This window comes from Cannabis sativa, chromosome 5 (genome assembly GCF_029168945.1).
Source record: "Cannabis sativa cultivar Pink pepper isolate KNU-18-1 chromosome 5, ASM2916894v1, whole genome shotgun sequence".
Taxonomy (NCBI): domain Eukaryota; kingdom Viridiplantae; phylum Streptophyta; class Magnoliopsida; order Rosales; family Cannabaceae; genus Cannabis; species Cannabis sativa.
Window position 1 is genome coordinate 61,106,869 of NC_083605.1, and position 23,532 is coordinate 61,130,400.

The 23,532-nt window shown below is 32.3% G+C and overlaps 1 long non-coding RNA gene across 1 annotated transcript; it reads right to left on the minus strand.

The window, feature by feature from the left end:
* Positions 1 to 19,546: 19,546 nt before the first annotated feature.
* On the minus strand, positions 19,547 to 23,046 carry LOC115718157 (uncharacterized). Its single transcript, XR_004011768.2, has 3 exons — positions 20,240 to 23,046; positions 20,066 to 20,160; positions 19,547 to 19,840 (listed from the first exon to the last, which is right to left on the minus strand). It is a non-coding gene; the product is annotated as an uncharacterized LOC115718157 (long non-coding RNA).
* Between the last annotated feature and the right edge of the window lie 486 nt (positions 23,047 to 23,532).

Below are 23,532 nucleotides of genomic sequence, written 5' to 3' on the forward strand. Positions count from 1 at the left end.
GAGTTATGAAAATTTTGGTGATTCCTGCACTGAACCGAAATTTTGGTTCAAAGAGGCTTGTAGGAAACGAAATTCCGGTTGGCTTCCACGAATTTTTCCTAGAACCGCAATTCCGATTGGGGAAACGGTCTACCGGTTGGGGTAAATTTGGGAACCCTAGTTATTTAGGGTATTTCCATGTTATTTATCGATAGGGAAACTTTTAGTTTCAAGTTTAAGTCCCCGGGAAGCGATTTAGCGTATCGCTTATCAGTGTTGTGATTGATGTGATTTAGGAGCCTGTAATTCGCCAAGCAGGTTATTCCACTCAGGTGACCGGCACACCTGAATTTGGAATCGAGGTAAGATTAGTATAATAGTACGCATATGTATTTACATGTTTAGCGTGCATGTTAGTGAGCCTGTTAGATTACATTAGATATGTATGTTGGCTTTCGTGCTATTTGACAGTATCACATCGGTACGGCTAGAGTATGACTAGCGTACCGCGTATAGGCTGATATTATGGTCATTAGCACCGTACTATTTGACAGTATCACATCGGTACGGCTAGAGTATGACTAGCATACCGAGTATAGGTTGATACAGTAGCACATCGGTACAGCTAAAGTATGAGTAGCGTACCGAGTATAGGCTATTACTATGTCAAAAGTATCATCGTACGAACGTTAGAGACTCAGTACCGTGTGGGACACGGGGATTAGGGTTATGGTCAGGGGTATGGGCGTCTGATCATAATGCGGAATATATGTATGTTATATGATTTATGCTTTTCTTACTGAGTCTGTTGACTCACAGTGCTATGTTTATGTGTAGGTTAGGGCAAGGCTAAGCCCGAGGAACCGTGAGGACGAGTAGATGAAGATTGTACATGTCGGGGCAGTTAGGCTTGGAGCGTACGATCCTCAGGACATCAGGGCTTTTAATGTTAGTAGTTGGGCGACAAATAATTTATAAATGAATATCAATCTTTTGTAAAGTATTTTGTAAACGGGATCCTGAAATACTTTGTATGTAATACTATAAGTTTTAATTAAATAAGTAAATTTTAATTAAACACAATTTTCATTAACCTCATTGATTAGCAATGAGCTGCATAGTATGTTTAAAATCACGCCAACACGCCTATACTAGTTAGGGTGTTACAACTGGTGTAATGGATTCCAAAGTCTGATAAGAGAGCAAGGAGCCAAGTGATTTCGCAAGTAGCTTGGGCCATGGCACGATACTCAGCTTCAGCGGAAGACTTTGAAACAGTTGGCTGCTTTTTGGTCTTTGATGAAACCAAGGAATGGCCTAAAAAGACACAATATCCTGTGATGGACCTTCGGGTGTCAACGCAAGAGCCCCAATCTGCATCTGAAAAAATTTTAAGTTGTGGTTCTGCATCTTTAAAGTTAGATTCGAAAAAAAGCACACAAATGGGGATTAGAATTAGCATAAAAAATCAGTCCTTGTCCAGGTGTGCCTTTGAGGTATTGAAGAATCCTATGTGCAGCATGTAAATGAGGTGTGCGTGGCTCATGTTAAAACTGACTTAAAGTGTTGACAGCATAAGAGATGTCGGGACGGGTAATGGACAAATAAATGAGCTTACCAATGAGTCTTCTATAAATTGTTGGGTCCGGAAGAGGAGTGCCAACATCTTTGCTCAATTTAACATTCGGTTCCATGGGAGTGGAAGGAACTTTGGCTCCCAAAAAACCTGTATCATGGAGAATTTGAAGTGTAAAAGGCCATTGAGAAACATAAATTCCAGCCGAGGAACGACCTATTTCCAACCCCAAAAAAAAATCGGAGAGGACCAAGGTCTTTTAGCTGAAAAGTCGAGTGTAATTGCTTCTTAAAATTCTGGACAACAACATCATTGTTAGAAGCAATGACAATATCATCAACATACACAAGAATAGCTAAGAAAGTATTGTTAGTATTCTTGATAAACAAAGTATGATCATTAGGAGATTGTTTAAAATCATTAGCTAAAAGATATTGACTAGGTTTAGTATACCATTGTCTAGAAGCTTGTTTCAAACCATATAAACTTTTGTTTAGATTACAAACGACATTTTGGGAACAATGCCCAGAGGAGAATAGCCTTTGGGGAGTTGCATGTAAATAGTTTCATGCAAATCACCATGCAAGAAGGCATTATTGATGTCCAATTAATATAAGGACCAATTTTTGATTGCTGAAATAGCAAGTAATATTTTGAGAGTATTAAATTTTGCAACGGGGGCAAAAGTATCAAGGTAGTCTATCCCGTGTTTTTGGGTATAGCCTTTGGCAACCAACCGGGGCTTACACCTAACAACCTCCTCTTTTTCATTATATTTATAGTTGTAGACCCACTTACATTCTATAGCATGTTCACCGGGACGGAGAGGAACAACATCCCAAGTCTTGTTAGCCACAAGAGCAATGATTTCGGTGTCCATGGCTTGATTCCATTCACGAATGGTGGCTGCCTCTTTATAGCTAGTAGGTGTAACAATGGCATTGGCAGCCAAAATGGCAGCACGAAATTGAGGGGATAACCTGTCATAACAAAAAGAAATTGCACAAAGGCTGAGCCGTAGAAGTAGAGGAACCATCAAGGGTACAAACATAATCATTCAAGTGAGACGGAGGCTGAGATTTTCGGCCAGATTTGGTGGTTTGGACACGCGAAGAAGATGTGGCAGTGTCTTTTGATGTGGTAGTGGCTGCTGGTGGTTCTTTTTAAGGCAAGCTGAAACCCAAAGAGTCATTTTGTCCTTGGAACTGTGTTGATCCTGTAGAGGGCAAAAGAGATGCATTAAAAAAAAAATTGAATGTTAGGATCCAAAGTCTTATTATGTAAAGGAAATGTATTCTCATAAAAGATAACATCACAAGAATGAAAAATTTCTTGAGACTCAATATCTAATAAAGTATAAGCTTTCATACCATGAGGGTAGCCAATAAAAATTACAAGCTTTAGCCCTAGGAGAAAACTTATGGCACTTAGCATCAAGAGTAGATGCATAGGCAAGACACCCAAAAACATTTAGATGGTCATAAGGGGGTTGCCTCTTATGTAAGAGTTCAAAAGGAGATTTCATCTTAAGTAACCTAGAAGGAGTGCGATTAATAAGATAAACAGCAGTGTTAACAATATAACTCCAATAAGGCAAAGATAAATGTGATTGAAAAAGAAGAGCCTGGGCCACATTTAATATATGTTGATGTTTCCGTTCAACCACCGAATTTTTTTGGGGCCGATCAACACAAGAATGAAAATGGTTGACGCCATCCGAAGCATAGAAGGCAGTAAGATTAAATTCCTTGGCATTATTTGAGCGAATGGCCTTAATATTCATAGAATATTGAGTTGCAACAAGGTGAAAAAATTGAGGAATTCGAAAAGAAACATCAGATTTGTTAGTGAGCATATAAACCCAAGTAAAACGAGAAAAATCATCCACAATGGTAAAAAATAACGATATCCTTCAATGCTATCAATATGGAAAGGACCCCAAGTATCAATATGTATTAAATCAAAAGGGGCAGCGGTCATATTGTTTTGAGAATGAAAAGGAAGACGTTTTTGCTTAGCAAAGTGACAAATAGAACAATGAGAGTCATTCGGTTTCAAAGAAAATTGCAATGTTTTATTTATTGAATGAGAAATGTACATAGAAGGATGTCCAAGACGAAAATGCCAAGGATCATCATTAGTACAACTATTATTTGCTGAAATCAAATCATCAATGAAGAACAGCTTCCCAACTTTCTTAGCTGTCCCAATCGTTAAATTTCGAGAGGGGTCTTGAATGACACAGCGAGATTCAGAAAACAACAACAAGTTAGTGTTATCTTCCAAAAAATCATTCACTGAAAATAAATTGAATCTAAATTTAGGAATAAAGAGAACATTTTTCAGCCGAATATCTTTGTTAAGCTGAACCACATCGGAAGCGGTGACTTTAATTTGTTGGCCATTAGGCAAAGTGACTAAAGATGCAATAATATTGTGGTCAAAATCAGTAAAGCATCTAATGTTATTGCAATATGTGGTGAGTAGCACCACTATCAACAATCCAAAAAATAGAGTAAAAATTAGGGTTACCAAACACATTAGAGGCACTTGGAGCGGCATCACTAGAAGTAGATGGCTGCTGGAGTTGCTGACTCAAACGTTGGATCAATTGTTGGCTGAGTTGCAGCTGAGAAGTGGTGTCTTGTCCCGTGATAATAGTAGCCGAAGTTTGGTTGGACTTGGTGGAGTCTTGCTTGCGTTTGTCACCATAACCAGGGGGAAAACCACGGACAAAGTAACCTTTCTCAACCAAATGTCCAGGTTTGAGGCAGTGAGAACAAGTAGGCCTAGGTTTCTTGCTCCGAGAAGGATTACCGCTATTGTTTTGAGATGGAGGAGGGCGGCTGGAAGAAGCGGCAGCAGCCATAGCGTTTAGAGGAGCAAGAGAATGTTGACGTTCTTGCTGAACTATCATGGAAAAAACCCTGGACAGCGGAGGGAGTGGCTCAAACATCAAGATTTGATCACGAGCACCAGCATAAGAGTCATAGAGACCCGTAAGAAACTGCAAAATTTGATCACGGGAATAGTGATCTTGAATTTGTTGCATTGCACCACAAGTACAGCCACAAGAACATGGCGTAAAGGGTTGAAACTCATTAAGCTCGTCCCATAAAGATTGTAGCTGAGTAAAATAGGTGGTAATGGAGTTAGCACCTTGCTTGATGCGAGTCAATGAAGTCTTGAGATGAAAGATCCGAGGACAGTTACTTTAGTTGAACCGATTGTGAAGGTTATTCCACATAGCAAGGGCCGAATCTTTAAACATAATACTCGCTGCAATTTCTCGTGAAACAGACTGCAATATGCAAGCCCTAACTGTACTATTGTATTGATCCAAAGTAGATCGGTATGGATGATTAATAGGAGGACGAGGAAGAGTACCTTCGATAAACGGAGTTTTGTTCTTGGCAGCCAGATTGATCGTGGCAGCGCGCTTCCAGGACTGGAAATTGTCTTGGCCAGTCAATTGAAAGGGAACAATGAGGAAATTTGGGTTGTCTCCAGTTCCAAGGTGATACGGATTGCGTTCATCAATGGAAGGTCAACCAAGATTTACCCGAGGAGTGTCAAAGACATTAAAACTAGGTGGACAAGAAGGGAAAACCGTTGGAGCCATAGGAGGCGGTGTTGGAAAAACAGAGGGGACCGAGGGAATAGGTGCGAACCCCGTCAGAAGAGTAATCGTAGTGATCGACGATGAAAAAGACTGTACAGGGGAACGCGAAGTTGGCAGCAGAATTGTCGGAGTAGCACCTACGGTTAAGGTCTCAGGTGGCGGAGAAGCAAACTGTGAAGACGAACCACCGTTTGGGTTTTGTGCCCTAAATAAAACTATTTACAATCTGATTAGTTATCAATATAAGAAATTTGAAGTGATTTATGTTTGCATGAATTTTACATGCTGATGGTTTAATATGTTTATTACATTTATACACAAAATCAGTTAAGTCCAGATCATATGTTTATTCACAATTACAGCATCGTCAACACAGTGGAATGTGATTGTGATCATATGAATCAAAAGAATAAGTCCCTGTTTCATTAGTGTTTTGGATTTACACTGATGTGATAATCAGCGATGATGTGTACTTACACTTGGAGTAAGTGTTATGTTCTTTCCAGGACATTGGTAAAGTATACTAGTTTCGAATGTATGGAGTATACATTGGACTGGACCGATATTGCAACTTAGTTAAGATATTATAAACTTACCGTCATATCTTTCCAAGTCAATATCAGTAGTTGATCTTAAGATTAAAACAATCTAAATCCTGATATGCTTAGGCTCAACTCAGGAGTACTATTCATGTTCTTTGATTTATTAGTTAAGCCTACTTTTGGGTCAGGGTGATACGTATATTTTGGGAAGATGATAGTATGATTGAGTGGGAGTGCTGAACATAAATATGGAATCTATAGCTTCTACTGGTGTATAGAAGTCAAGTGATGATTCCCTTCGAGCTTAGCTAAATAGAAGTAAATGGATGAGCTCTTGTTTAAGTGACTAATTCTTAGATCACTAAACATCATTTACAGGTAGCTAAGTGTTTTAAGGGCAAAATACGTTGAGGGGTGGGAACGGTAAAATTATCCCATCTCGATGTAAATCATCTATATAGAAGACCTTTGATCACAATAAGATTATAACAATGGTTAAATGAGATAGCATATCTATATCGTGGAACATATAATATTCTCTATATAAGTCTGAGAGTGCAATTCTAAATTCTAAGAGTGGATTCAACGAAGAATTAATAAGTAGGAATTTACTTAGTAAATTCGGTTCACTTATTGGAAGCTCAGCATATAGATCCATGGTCCCCATTCTAGTTGAGACTATACTGCTTGTACGACTCAATAATTGATTTGTGATTAATCAATTATAATTCTAAAGTCCGACTATGTCTAATTTGTGAATTTTCACTAAGCAGGGGTGAAATTGTAAGGAAAAGAGATTCTAGGTTTATTTATTAATTAAGATACTTTATGTGTCTAATTAGTAATTAAATTAAATGACAATATTATTTAATAATCTATTTTAGTTATTAAATAATTAGTTTTGGCATTTAAATGGTTAGAATTGGAAAATTGGCGTTTTTGAGAAAATAGAAATAAAAATTGTGAAAACTGCAAAAACCAAGTGGGGCCCATTACACACCTTGGCCGGCCACTTAAGCAAGGTTTTCCAATTAATATTTTAATTATTTTAATGCCAAATAATTACTAACCTAAACCTAGTAGTTGCCTATAAATAGAAAGTGATGGCTCAGTCAAATCACAAGTTTTAATAAGTTTTTATAACCTTTTTCTGTCAGAAAATTATTTTCAGAAAACTGAGCCTTCCCTCTCTCTTCTATAGCCGAACCTACCCTCTCTCTTTTCTTCTTCATAAATTTCGAAACCCTCAGTGATAGAGTAGTGCCCACACACAGCAGGTGGTACCTCAATAATAGATTGGAACACTGTGAAGGATCACACACAAAGAGAAGGACATTCGGGCTCAGATCTTTATAATACTCAGCGACAGAAAGGATACAAGGGTTAGAGATCTGAGTGGAAGGAGACATTATTCTGCTGCAACCAATGTAAGGTTTTCTTAACTTTATATGTGTTTATTTATCGGTTTAGAAAGTTCATATTTAGGGTGTTAAACAACATACTTTTGAGTAGATCTAAGATCTTGGTCAAATAAATTCCTACAGGCCGGCCATAGGATGTGGGCCCACCATTTACAATTTTTCCATTTTTCTCAACTATTTATTCTTTTCTTTCACAAAATGCCATATTTTCTAATTCAACAACTTAAATGTCAAAAGTATTTATTTAATAATTAAAATTAATTAATATCAAATAAAATTGTTATTTAATTTATTTATTAATTACACTTAATAAAGTCTCTTAATTAACAAATAAATCCTAAAATCTATTTTCTTCACAATTAAGCCCTAGCTTAGTGAAAATTCATAAATAAGACATAGTTTATTTTTTGAATTATAATTGATTAATTAAAATTAATCAACTCAGTCTTACAAACAGTATTATCTCAACTAGTATGGGGATCATGGGCCTATATAACTGAGCTTCTAATAAGCAGATCTAGAATTTTCCAAGTAAATTCCCTAACTTATTAATTCCGCCTTGCACCAGCATAGATTTGGAATTACACTCTCAATTATATAGAACACTCTATATGTTCCACGATATAGACACACTATGAAATTTAACCATCGTTCTAATCTTAATAATCAAATATCATTTATAGATGATTTACATAAAGTAAGGACAAATTTACCGTTTCACCCTCAATGTATTTTATCCTTAAAACACTTAGCTTCCTATAAATGATATTTCAGTAAACTAATATAATTGCTAAAATAAGAGCTCTTCCATTTATCTCTATTAAGCCAAGCTCGAAGGAAATCATCATTTCACTTCTATGTCCAGCTAGAAGCTATAGATTCTATATCTATGATTAGTGCTCCCACTCAATTGTACTATCATGTTCCCAAGCTGTACGTGTGACCCGAACCAAATAGTTGCTTATAAATAGAAAGTGATGGCTCAGTCAAATCACAAGTTTTAATAAGTTTTTATAACCTTTTTCTGTCAGAAAATTATTTTCAGAAAACTTAGCCTTCCCTCTCTCTTCTATAGTCGAACCTACCCTCTCTCTTTTCTTCTTCATAAATTTCGAAACCCTCAGTGATAGAGTAGTGCCCACACACAGCAGGTGGTACCTCAATCATAGATTGGAAGACTGTGAAGGATCACACACAAAGAGAAGGACATTCGGACTCAGATCTTGATAATACTCTGTGACAGAAAGGATACAAGGGTTAGAGATCTGAGTGGAATGAGACATTATTCCGCTGCAACCAATGTAAGGTTTTCTTAACTTTATATGTGTTTATTTATCGTTTTAGAAAGTTCATATTTAGGGTGTTAAACAACATACTTGTGAGTAGATCTAAGATCTTGGTAAAATAAATTCCTACAACTGGCCTCAGAGCCATGGTAATTGATTTGCTTGCAAGAAATTTGGACTTTAAAATGATTGTTTGTGATTTGGATGGTTTCATGTTGTGTTGTGTGTTACATGATGATTGATTGATGTTTGTGAATTTTCGTGAAAAATAATTGAAATTCTGTTTCTAGAATTATTTTTATTGGATAGTATGGAAAAAATTAAGCAATTTACTTTTTTACGAAACTCAATTTTGATTTAATTTGAATTAGTTATGATTTTTTGAAGTTTCAAAAAATATCAAGGAAGATGCACCCACTCACGCGCGCGGACGAGGGTGACACCCTCGGTCAGCACGCGTTCAGACAGTGCTCGACCGAGCTTCCTGTCTGAATGTCGCCCTTCCGCGCACGGAAATCATGCAGCACTCTTACTGCGCCGAGTTTTCTCAGCCATGCACTCCCATTCGCGCGCGGGGGCAGTATGCTCAACATACTGTCCGTACAACTCGCAATTTTTTCGTTTTTCTTCGATTTTTCATGCTATTTCATGGATTTAACTTCCGATTTTTTGTGTAGTTTTGTATTTAGACATTTACTATTCCTATTCCAATTCTAAATATCATAATTAAATTAATTATTTTTTTTTTAAATTAATTCATGATATTAGTGTAATTTGAATTTGAAAATAGTAAATATCTATCTTTTTTGCAAAATTATCTATCTTATTTTTAAATTTGATTATTCTTATCTTATTTTTAAATTTAAGGTCAGATATTAAATTTTTAAATTAAATATTTTTTTAAATAATTTGACCTTATTTAAATTTAAAATAAGATAACTATAATCATGATATTTTAAATAGAAGTAAGATATTTTGATAACTTTTAAATTTTGTTATTTATTTAAATTAAATCATAAAATTTGAAAAAGATATTTATTTATCTTTTTTATTTTTATTGAATATTTAATTTATAAAATAACATTAAATTTTTAAAAGTAGTTAGCAAATTTTGAAATGATATTTAAGTTAGTTAAAACCTAATTTTTCAAAATTGTAGGTTTAGTTTTAAATATTATTTTATTAATTTCGAAAAATATATATATTTTATTTTTTTCGAAAATAAATATTTTTTTTATTATTTAACTTTTTTTCGAAATTGAATTATTTAAAATTAAATAAATCCTACATCCAACTATCCAGCTAACCTTGTTGCAGGAGTATGTGTTTTAGCTTGTTTGTAAGTTTTATAAAACCTATTATTGCTTGATTGCAAATAGCCATGGTTAACTTGTTGACAGATCAAATGATCTGATTTTAACCCACGTTTCAATTGGTCAAGTAAATAATTTGTAACAGGTAAATTTTACAATCTTCTTTCATATGTGTATGACCTAGAAACATGATAGGATCCATCGAATGTATGCCTGTGTGATCCTATATGTTTATTTTATTATATAGATGCATATAGGTTGTTGCTAAACAAAATGTCATATCATGATAGATTTTATTTAGGTCCATTTAGGTTTTGGACCTATTCAATTAATAACACTTATTTATTTTAAGGTTAAATTCCTCTCTTTTGGGCCTTGTGTGAGAGTTGGGGGCCATTAGAAGTGGGTACAACATACTGAACTCAGCTCCCCCTCACATGAACTACCCCAATTGTGAAGACCCATTTGCCATATTTGAATAACTGTGCTAGGTTAATTAAATTAGTTTAACCTAATAAAATTGATTAGCAACATAATTAACTTTTAAAATATATGAAATTTATTTTCATTTTAATATTTTAAAGTTAATTTTAAGAAAAACACTCTTAGTTTTAGATATTATTTCTAGACAAACTATTTGTATTTTTCTTATATTTAATTAAATAAAGAATTTTAACTGACTAGATTTTTTCTGGAGCTTATTTAATTAAATATTCTTATTTAAGTTATAAATTAGTTATATTAACTGATTTTTCTTATCTAACTTAAATTTGAATATTTTATTTAAATTTAAAATAAAGTTAAGGAATTCTAGGCATTAGTTATTAAAGATTTTTAAGATATTTTTTAAGTTAGTTTTAAACTTAAAATGAAATATTTTTCAAATTAAGTGGTTACAACTTAATTTTTTGATATTTAATTAAATTTAAATTTGAAAATATTTAAGTTCTAGATTTTTTCTATAACAACTTAAATTAGATACTTTTTCAAATTTTTGTTGAAAAGATACTTAGTCAAATAAGATATTTTCTAGATAGTTATTTCTAGACTAATTATTATTTCTAATATTAAATAGGAAAATATTATACATTCTGAAATTAATTATTTAAATAATTAATTTTGGTACAATTTAATTTTAAGTATATTTTTTCCTAGTATTAAACTAGAGATAAATAATTAAGCTTTCTCTACGCTTAATTATTTATTTCTTGAATTTAATACATTTAATTAAATTGAAAATTAAATATCTAAGTTGATTTTCATCATGATACTTAAATATTTCTTTTTCATGACACTTAATTAAATAGAAAATTATTTTTTAAAGTTGAAATTTATTTTTTCAACTTAAATTTAAATAATTTTCAAAATATATTTTCTTTATTTTATTAATCAATTTCGAAATTGCATTTAATAATGTAAGATGATTTTGAATTTATCTTGAAAAATAGATTAAGTTGGAAATTAATTATTTATTTTAATTAATTCTTGGACCAACTTAAATCAATGATTTTTTCATTTATTGATTAATTTAGAATAAATGAATTAAAGTATATTATTAGAAATTGAATTAATTAGTCAAAGAAAAATCTAGATAGGTGATATTTTTGCGTGAAGTATTTTTCCTAAGTATTTATTATTTAAGTATTTTCGAAAAATAGTATAGTTTTATACTTTCTTTTTCAAAATACAATAAATATATTCTCATGAAAATTTATTTTAAGTTGCAAATTAATTTAAATTAATACAAGTTAAATAATTTTGTTAATATTTATATGTCAAAATTATTACTAAGATGGAAATAATTCAATTTATTTCAATCACCATTTAAGTATAATTTTATAAATATTAAATTAAATTCTAATTTAGAATTTTAATTCTAAATTCGTTATTTAATGAATATATTTTATTATAAATAATAAAGAAAATACATTTTAAAGAATGAGCTTTATTATTAGTAAGATATTTAATCTCCATTGTTGGTTTTACATAGCGTTTGTTTTAGTAAGTAATCCTCCCTAATGGAGGAACGTTCATTAGCAAGTTCGCACCGTTTAATCTCGAAAGATAAGTAGCTTTGTAAGTGTTTTATATAGTATGGATCACCCTAATGGTGGCGACTATATTTGACTTACAAAATATGAAACAATGGTAGAAGCTCATAAGATAAAATAGCCTTGACTCTCGCCTAAACGGGACAACGCTGGATTCCAATCTTGATCGAATAAAAGGTTGCTAGAATGTTTAACATTTTAGATGAGCTGACAACTCTATTCAATAGATGGTAGCTTTAACTCTCGCCTAAACGGGACACTGATATCAGTTTGTTGAAAACCTTGGAAATTATTTAGGATTGTATTTTTTAGTATTTTCTCTTATCATTCCTACATGCTATGTGCTTATAATTTCTAAATTGGATTTTGTGTTAAACCATTATTGATTTCTATTTATTATTTTGTAGTATCCTGTATAACCATGATGAATTCCATGCTATCACTCTTGACCGAAAATAAGCTAAATGGATCTAACTTTCCAAAGTGGAATGAGAACATTAATATTGCTCTCATAGGAGAAAGTGCCTTGTTTGTGTTAACTGAGCCATCTCCAAAAGTGTCGGGGGACAATGCATCCAAAGCTGTGAAAGAAAAGTATGAGCGTTGGCAGAAAGCTAACGACAAAGCTCTATACTTCATGCTTTCCAGCATGGTTGACACCCTTAAAACTCGGTTTTCTAAAACCGAAAAGGATGCTGAAGTTATGACGAAGTTAACTGAGCTATTCGGTAGGGCATCTCTTCAGTCTCGCTTTGACACGACTAAGAAATACATCAATGCACGGATGGAACCCCATCAAAACATGCGTGATTATGTTCTCCTCATGGCAAGTTATTTCCAGGAAGCCCAGGATCATGGTGCTGAAATGGATCACACTACTCAAGTAAGCCTTATCTTGAATAGTCTGACTCCAGCATTTCTGCCCTATACATCAAATTATGTCATGAATAAAAAGGACATAGACTTTCATGAGTTAGTCAATGACCTTCAGACATATGAAAATTTGATTGGAGGACCCAAGAAGAAAGGGAGTAAGCCTCAAAATTCTGGGAATGGTAATGGGACGGTCAAACCTGAGGCAAATGTTGCCTCTGATTCTAAACCCAAATCAAAGAAGAAGTGGAGAAACACCAAGAAGCGTGCCAAAGCCATGAAAAAACAAAAAGGCTGCTGCTTCTGGTGATGCACTCAAAGGAAAGTGTTTCTACTGCAATGAGAAAGGTCATTGGAAACTCCAGTGTCCTAAACTTCTTGCGAAGAAACGAGGTATTTCTTTCTATAAAATTTAAGAGTTTTCGTGAATTATTATCCAATTGGATTATTGATTCTGGACTAACTTTGTTTATTTGTTTCTTCTTCTTGTAGGCCAAGCTACTTGAACTCAGATGCTATCTTAGTGAGTTGGATCGGAAAGCTGGACAAAGGGTGAAGATCGTCCAAGATGAAGATGAAGCTCATTTATCTAATTTTGAATTAATTGTTTTAGTTTAAAGACGATTTGGATTTCAAATTTTAGTTAGGGATTTTTATCCCTGTTTTTCTCATATTGTTGCAATATTTTTTTTATTAATAATATTTTATTTTATTTTCTATTCAAACAAATTGCAATTTATGAGATTGAGCTTCACCACAATTACCACATTATATTTATATGTTTGTATGTGTAAGTGTTTTTATTAATGATATAAATTCTTTAATATATACAACTCTTCATAGAGTTATATTAAATAAACACTAGAAATTATTTCTATGTTTATTAATAATTGTTAATTCTAATACAATTATTGAGAATTTTTTTAATAAAAGGATCTCTTGATCTGATAGGGGTGGAGAAAAGTTAACAAAACTATGCAGTTCAACGATCTTTTATATCTAATGAACTCTGGATTGTATTCAACTCCACATAATCTCTATAACACTTAGAGAATCATGATCTTTATAACCTTTAGGGGTGGATCTTAATCTCTATATACTTAGGGGTGGATTTTATCCACAATACCCTATGTAACACATATTTTCTTTAAACATGGAAGTAATATAATGAATTAGCTATTATCAGTATAAATCCTTGATCTTGATTGTATGTTCCAATTTCGTTTTACTGTTGTTGTAAATAATGATACCTATAAAGTTCTTCGATAATGTATCACACTACCTTAATTGAGTGGGAGAATTTTAAAATTCTTTACCCATCTTCATTAGGTTGACACTAGTGATAGGAACTTAAGAACACTACTGAAAAGAAAATCTAACCATTCATGTGGATAGATATAACTTATCAGAATTATGAGAATAAGATAAAAGAATTCTAGTTCAGTCTATTCGAATGACTTGAACCAAGATTTCTTAATCCTCATAAAATTTTTATGGTATCTTAATTTTGATTACTTAATCTCTGGCAAGTATTTTTCACTTCAAATACTAGTATGCTATGTTGATGATTTAGTCTTAAAAGAAACTTAAAGTTTCGGACTAATACAATAAGTCACAACTAGATAACTCTCCAAACAATAAGAGGTTAAAAGAATTATTTAACCAGACATCTGCTATTGAGTGGGAGATATCTGAGATGTAATCAAATAAGGAACATTAGAAGATATTCAAGAAAGATTTATGAAAGTGATCTATATGTTAGATATTAAGGAACTGTATATCAGTTATCCTTGTATCTTCCCCAACTCATTCAAATTTTGAGATGGTGGCTACTCTGGGGGTGGAGGAGTTATTCTATAATAATTCAAGCTCTACCAGAGAAGATTAATAACTTTGTAAATTCGAAATTACCAGAAAGTTATCTATGCTGTATTATCTCAATTCCATATTTTAAAATGTGAGAGATATGTCTTCTGTTTATTCAAATGTACTTTAAAACAATAAGGATTTCAGTATCCCTTGATGAGTAATGCATATAGCAAAGGATTTTTCATAAATGTCTTTATGAACTAGTTTCCAGATGTTTGGGTGGATTCAAATATACTACACTTGATGTGAAGATCAAGACAACAGATTGATTAATTGCACAGTTTGTTTTATGTTAGTGCAAGTGGGAGTTTGTTGGGTTTTGTGCCCTAAATAAAACCCTTTACAATCTGATTAGTTATCAATATAAGAAATTTGAAGTGATTTATGTTTGCATGAATTTTACATGCTAATGGTTTAATATGTTTATTACATTTATACACAAAATCAGTTAAGTCCAGATCATATGTTTATTCACAATTACAGTATCGTCAACACAGTGGAATGTGATTGTGATCATATGAATCAAAAGAATAAGTCCCTGTTTCATTAGTGTTTTGGATTTACACTGATGTGATAATCAGCGATGATGTGTACTTTCACTTGGAGTGAGTGTTATGTTCTTTCCAGGACATTGGTAAAGTATACTAGTTTCGAATGTATGGAGTATACATTGGACTGGACCGATATTGCAACTTAGTTAAGATATTATAAACTTACCGTCATATCTTTCCAAGTCAATATCAGTAGTTGATCTTAAGATTAAAAGAATCTAAATCCTGATATGCTTAGGCTCAACTCAGGAGTACTATTTATGTTCTTTGATTTATTAGTTAGGCCTACTTTTGGGTCAGGGTGATACGTATATTTTGGGAACATGATAGTATGATTGAGTGGGAGTACTGAACATAAATATGGAATCTATAGCTTCTACTGGTGTATAGAAGTCAAGTGATGATTCCCTTTGAGCTTAGCTAAATAGAAGTAAATGGATGAGCTCTTGTTTAGGTGACTAATTCTTATATCACTAAACATCATTTACAGGTAGCTAAGTGTTTTAAGGGGCAAAATACGTTGAGGGGTGAGAACAGTAAAATTATCCCATCTCGATGTAAATCATCTATATAGAAGATCTTTGATCACAATAAGATTATAACAATAGTTAAATGAGATAGCATATCTATATCGTGGAACATATAATCTGCTCTATATAAGTCTGAGAGTGCAATTCTAAGTTCTAAGAGTGGATTCAACGAAGAATTAATAAGTAGGAATTTACTTAGTAAATTCGATTCACTTATTGGAAGCTCAGCATATAGATCCATGGTCCCCATTCTAGTTGAGACTATACTACTTGTAAGACTCAATAATTGATTTGTGATTAATCAATTATAATTCTAAAGTTAGACTATGTCTAATTTGTGAATTTTCACTAAGCAGGGGTGAAATTGTAAGGAAAAGAGATTCTAGGTTTATTTATTAATTAAGAGACTTTATGTGTCTCATTAATAATTAAATTAAATGACAATATGATTTAATAATCTATTTTAGTTATTAAATAATTAGCTTTGGCATTTAAATGGTTAGAAATGGAAAATTGGCATTTTTGAGAAAATAGAAATAAAAATTGTGAAAACTACAAAAACCAAGTGGGGCCTATTACACACCTTGGCCGGCCACTTAAGCAAGATTTTCCAATTAATATTTTCATTATTTTAATGCCAAATAATTACTAACCTAAACCTAGTAGTTGCCTATAAATAGAAAGTGATGGCTCAGTCAAATCACAAGTTTTAATAAGTTTTTTAACCTTTTTCTGTCAGAAAATTATTTTCAGAAAACTGAGCCTTCCCTCTCTCTTCTATAGCCGAACCTACCCTCTCTCTTTTCTTTTTCATAAATTTCGAAACCCTCAGTGATAGAGTAGTACCCACACACAGCAGGTGGTAGCTCAGTCATAGATTGGAAGACTGTGAAGGATCACACACAAAGAGAAGGACATTCGGGCTCAGATCTTGATAATACTCTGCGACAGAAAGGATACAAGGGTTAGAGATCTGAGTGGAAGGAGACATTTATTCCGCTGCACCCAATGTAAGGTTTCTCATACTTTATATGTGTTTACTTATAATTGTTTTAGAAGTTCATATTTAGGATGCTAATCAACATACTTGTGAGTAGATCTAAGATCTTGGTCAAATAAATTCCTACAGGCCGGTCATAGGATGTGGGCCCACCATTTACAATTTTTCCATTTTTCTCAACTTTTTATTCTTTTCTTTCACAAAATGCCATATTTTCTAATTCAACCACTTAAATGTCAAAATTATTTATTTAATAATTAAAATTAATTAATATCAAATAAAATTGTCATTTAATTTATTTATTTATTACACTTAATAAAGTCTCTTAATTAACAAATAAATCCTAAAATCTATTTTCTTCACAATTAAGCCCTAGCTTAATGAAAATTCATAAATAAGACATAGTTTATTTTTTGAATTATAATTGATTAATTAAAATTAATTAACTCAGTCTTACAAGCAGTATTGTCTCAACTAGTATGGGGATCATGGGCCTATATAACTGAGCTTCCGATAAGCAGATCTAGAATTTTCCAAGTAAATTTCCTAACTTATTAATTCCGCCTTGCACCAGCATAGATTTGGAATTACACTCTATATGAAATTTAACCATCGTTCTAATCTTAATAATCAAAGATCATTTATAGATGATTTACATAGAGTAAGGACAAATTTACCGTTTCACCCCTCAATGTATTTTATCCTTAAAACACTTAGCTTCCTATAAATGATATTTCAGTAAACTAATATAATTGCTAAAATAAGAGCTCTTCCATTTATCTCTATTAAGCCAAGCTCGAAGGAAATCATCATTTCACTTCTATGTCCAGCTAGAAGCTATAGATTCTATATCTATGATTAGCGCTCCCACTCAATTGTACTATCATGTTCCCAATCTGTATGTGTGACCCGAACAAAATAGTAGGCTTTAACTAACAACTCTAAGAACATAAATAACACTCTTGAGATCTAACCTAACCATGTCAGAATTAAGATCTTTTGATCTAAGATCAACCAGTGATATAATTAGAAAGACACAACGGTAAGATTATAATATCCTTACCAAGATCAATATCTGTCACAGTCCTATGTATACTCCATACATCCAATACTAGCATACTTTACAAATGTTTAGGAAAGAACATAAGACTTATCTAAGGTGTATGTGTTGGGTTTTGTGCCCTAAATAAAACCCATTTCAATATAATCAAATTTACTAATTAATAAAGATTAGAAATCATTTTATGTTGCATGGTTCACATGATTTATTTCATGATTATATTTAATGTATAAATTCTATTAAGTCCAGAACATATGTATTTGTTCATGATTATAGTGTTGTCAGCACAGTGGAATATAATCATAATTATATGTTCGAAAGTTTAATTCCCTAATTTGTCAGTTCACTGGATTTAGACTGGCATGATAATCAGCGATAGGTATACTTACACCTTGGATAAGTGTTATGCCCTTTCCAGGGCATTGGCAAAGTTTACCATTATCGGATGTATGGAGTATACATTGGAAGGGACCGATATTGAACTTTGATTATATATGATAATTTTACCGTAATATCTATTCAATTCAATATCACCTAGTTGATCCTAGATCAAATGATCTTAATCCTGATGTGATTAGGTTCGATCTCAAGAGTGTTATTCATGTTCTTTAATTTGTTAGTTAAGCTTACTTTTTGGTCAGGGTGATACGTACATTTTGGGAACATGATAGTGCAATTGGGTGGGAGCGTTAATCATAGATATGGAATATATAGCTTCTACAGGTATTTAGAAGTGAAACAATGATTTCCTTTGAGCTTGCCAAATAGAGATAAATGTAGAGCGCTCATTTTAGTGACTATATTAGTTCACTATAATATCATTTATAGGTGGCAAAGTGTTTTAAGGATAAAATACATTGAAAGGGTGTAACAGTAATTTGATCCCTATGCAATGTAGATCATCTATAGAGGATCATTGATTATTGGGATTATAACAATGGATAATTAATAGCGTATCTATATCGTGGAACATATAGAGCGTTCTATATGACTGAGAGTGCAATTCCAAGTTCTATGAGTGGATGCAATGAGGAATTAATAAGTTAGTGGAGTTACTTGGTAAATTCTAGATCTCTTATTTGAAACTCGGTTATATAGGCCCATGGTCCCAATACTAGTTGAGACCATACTGCTTGTAAGACTTAGTTAATTGATTTTAGTTAATCAACTATATATAATTCTAAAATTAGACTATGTATAGTTTATGAATTTTTCACTAAGCAAGGGCTTAAATGTGAAGAAAAGAGTTTTTAGGGTTTATTTGTTAATTAATAGACTTTGATTAGTCTAATTAATAAATATATTAAATGACAATATTATTTAATAATTAATTTTAGTTATTAAATAATTGGAATTGGCATTTAAGAGGTTAAATTTGAAAATTGGCGTTTATGAGAAAATGAGATGGAAAAATGACAAAATGGCAAAATTGTAAAGTGGGCCCATTATCCAACCCATATCAGGATTAATCAATAGACCTAAGATCAACCATTGTTATTGACTTAGAAATATATAACAGTAAGTTTATGATATCTTATCTAAGATCAATATCGGTCCCTTCCAATGTGTACTCCATACATCTAATACTGGTAAACTTTGCCAATGTCGTGAAAAGGACATAACACTTATCCAAGGTGTAAGTATACCTTATCGTTGATTATCATGTCAGTCTAAATCCAATGAACTGACAAATCATGGGATTAAACTTTTGAACATATAATCATGATTATATTCCACTGTGCTAAAGATACTATAATCATGAACAAATATATATGTTTCGACTTAATAAAATTTATATATTAAACATAAACATAATCATGAAATAAATCATGTGAACCATGCAACATAAAAGCAATTTTTGATCTTTATTAATTAGTAAATCTGATTATATTAAAATAGATTTTATTTAAGGTACAAAACCCAACACTCATCTCATCCAACAACTTACTTCAATCAAATTAAACGTAGTTTTCATTCTGTGACAACTAGTAGATGAGAGACTCCTATAGTGATTTCACACCTTATCATGGTCCTTCATCAATCGAGCCATAGTGATAGAGTACCATACCCACACATAGCAAGTCAAGTACTCAATCATAGTGTGAAAGATGGTGGTTAACCAAACCGAAGGAGAGAATGAGATCCAGGCTCAGATCTTGTTATTACTCTGCGACAGAAAGAAACAAGGGTTAGAGATCTAAGCGGAAAGAGTCATATTCATCCGCTACCATCAATGTAAGGTTTTCTAAACTCTTATTTGTTTAATTTTATCGTATTAGAGAATTCATATTTAGGGTTTAAATGAAACATGCATGTTAGTAAATCTAGATCCTAGTAAAATAAATTCAAACACTTTCACCTCCTTATTAGCAACAAATAGCTTTGTGTTCACCTTGCCAAGCTGGCCGTCTAGGTCATCAAGGTTCTTCTTATTGGCTGCAACAGACCGTTTAAGGTGAGCATACGTATGCCCAAGCTTCAAGGTAACTTGAAACAAAAAACAAGTAAGAGTTAGGTGGTGGACTACAATATACAAAAAGACTCCTGAAAAAAAAGTATCACTTACCGAGGACAACTCTTTTAAGACTCCAAAAGTACAGTTTCGATGGGCTCACTGTCTGAATCCTTCAATTGCTCATCCACTTGGACTGGGCACCTATCTAGGTAGTTGTTGACAATATCCTTTTCTTTTCCTACCCAGCTAGATCTCGGACATTCTTTATTGGACCTCCTAGGAGCATGAGGATGCCTGTCCAAGCTACCCACCATCAGTTCGTTGGCCAGAGGAGCATAAGGAAGTGGTGGAGGAAGACCAAAGGAACTTGATCCCTCCTTCTGGGCAGACTTGGAAAGAGACTCTTGTTTAGGGACACATATAGGCTTTCCCTTGATGAATTGCCCCAGCTTTGAAGCCATAACTGCAAAAACAAAACACAATGTATGTTGGGTTTTACGCCCTAAATAAAACTCATTTCAATATAATCAGATTTACTTATTAATATAGATCAGAAATAACATTTTATGTTGCATGGTTCACATGATTTATTTCATGATTATATGTACATAATGTATAAATTCATCTGAAACTCTTTTCACATACTTGATCCTGTTTATTGTGCTGTCAACACATTGGAAAGTAAACATGACTATGTGAATAAAGTTTCCTAGATTTATCAAACACAGGGTTTTACTCATATGATAATCTACAACAGAGTTTACTTGCATTTGGAGAAATGATATGTTCTTTCCAGAACATTGGTTAAAGTAAAGCTCAGGTTGGATGCATGGAGTATGCATCGGAAGGGACCGATATTGAACTTTGACTTAGATTTATTAAACTTACCGTAATATCTATTCAAGTCAATATCTCCTAGTTGATCCTAGATCAAATGATCTTAATCCTGTTATGATTAGGTTCAATCTCAAGAGGCTATTCGTGTTCTTTGATTTGTTAGTTAAGCCTACTTTTAGGTCAGGGTGATACGTACATTTTGGGAACACGGTAATGCAATTGAGTGGGAGCGCTAACATAAACATGGAATCTATAGTATCTATCTAGCGAATAGTAAGTAAAGGATGATCTCCTTCGAGCTTGACCAAACGAAAATAAATGGTGGAGATCTCATTTCACATAAGCTGAAATATCATTTATACGGGGTTAAGTGCTTTATGGATTAAATACATTGTAGGGTGTAACGGTAATCTAATCCCTTTACAGTGTAGATCATTCATATAGAGGATCATTGATCAAATTAGGATTATAACAATGGATAACTAATGATGTGTCTATATGGTGGAACATATAGAGCATTCTACATACTGAGAGTGCAATTCTAAGTTCTATGCGTGGATTCAACGAAGAATTAATAAGTAGTGAATTTAGGTTATAAATTCTTGATCTGCTTATTGGAAGCTCGGTTATATAGACCCATGGTCCCCCCACTACTTGAGATAATATTGCTTGTAAGACTCATATAATTGGTTTTGATTAATCAATTATAATTCTCAAATTAGACTTTGTCTATTTGTGAATTTTTCACTAAGTAAGGGCGAAATTGTAAAGAAAGAGTTTTAGGGGCATATTTGTTAATTATGATACTTTGTATGGTTCAATTAATGAATATGATAAATGAAAATATTATTTAATAATTATTTACAGTTATTAAATAGTTAGAATTGTCATTTAAATGGTTGAATTTGAAAATTGGCTTTTTTGAGAAAATTAGATGCAGAAAAGATAAAACTGCAAAATTGCAAAAAGTGAGACCCAAATCCACATTGCCTGGCCGGCCACTTTTGTAGGGTTTTCCCTCTGATATTTTCATTATTTTAATGCCAAATAATTCAAACCTAACCCTAGTGGAATGCTATAAATAGATAGTGAAGGCTTCAGGAAAATTACACTTTTTCTTCTGACTTTTCATTCAGAAAAACTGAGCCTCTCTCTCTCCCTATCTTTGGCTAACCACTCCCTCTCTCTCTTCTTCCTAAAGATTTCGAAATTCTTATTGTTAGAGTAGTGCCCACACACAGCAAGTGATACCTCAATCATAGTGAGGAAGATCATGAAGAAAGACTTTCAGCAAGAAGGAGTTTCAGCACTAAAGAATGAGAGAAAGAGATCCAGGTTCAGATATTGATAATGCTCTGCTACAGAAAGGAATCAAGGGCTAGATATCTGAACGGAAGGAGTCATTATATTCCGCTGCACCCAATGTAAGGTTTACTAAACTTTATATGTGTTTATTTCATCGTTTTAGAAAGTTCATATTTAGGGTGTTAATCAACATACTTTGGAGTAGATCTAAGCTCCTGGTAAAATAATATCCAACAACTGGTATCAGAGCCGTGGCAATGATTTGCTTGCAATAAATTTGGACTTTAAAACGATTGTTTGATGTTTTGGATGGTATCATGTTGTATTGAGTGTTATATGATAATTGATTAATGTTTGTGAATTTTCGTGAACAATAATTGAATATTTGTTTCTGGAATTATTTTTATTGGATAGTATGGAAAAAATTAAACAATTTACTTTTTTACAAAACTCAATTTCGATTGAATTTGAATTAGTTATGATTTTTTAAAGTTTTGGAAAAAATCAGGAATCGGGCAACCACGCGCGCGCGCGGAAATCATGCAAAATTTCCCCTGCGCCGAGGTTTCATGCCCAAGCACCCTGTTGCACGCCCATGGACAGTATGCAATGCATACTGTCCGTACAACTCGCATTTTTTTCGTTTTTCTTCGATTTTTCATGCTTTTTCATGAATTTAACTTGCGATTTTTTGTGTAGTTTTGTATTTATACATTTACTATTCCTAATTCAATTCTAATTATCATAATTAAATTAATTAATATTTTTAAATTTAATTCATGATATTAGTGTAATTTGAATTTGAAAATAGTAAATATCTATCTTTTTGCTTAATTATCTATCTTATTTTTAAATTTGATTATATCTTATCTTATTTTTAAATTTAAGGTGAGATTTTAATTTTTTTTTAAATTAATTTTTTTTAAAATAATTTGACCTTATTTAAATTTAAAATAAGATAACTATAATCATGTAATGTTAAATAGATGTAAGATATTTTGCTAACTTTTAAATTTTGTTATTTTATTTATTTAAATTAAATCATAAAATCTGAAAAAGATATTTATTTATCTTTTTTAATTTTTATTTAATTTTTATTTATAAAATAACATTAAATTTTTAAAAGTAGTTAGCAAATTTTGAAATGATATTTAGGTTAGTTGAAACCTAATTTTTCAAAATTGTAGGTTTAATTTTAAATATTATTTATTAATTAATTTCGAAATATATATATATTTTTAAATATTTTCGAAAAATTAAAT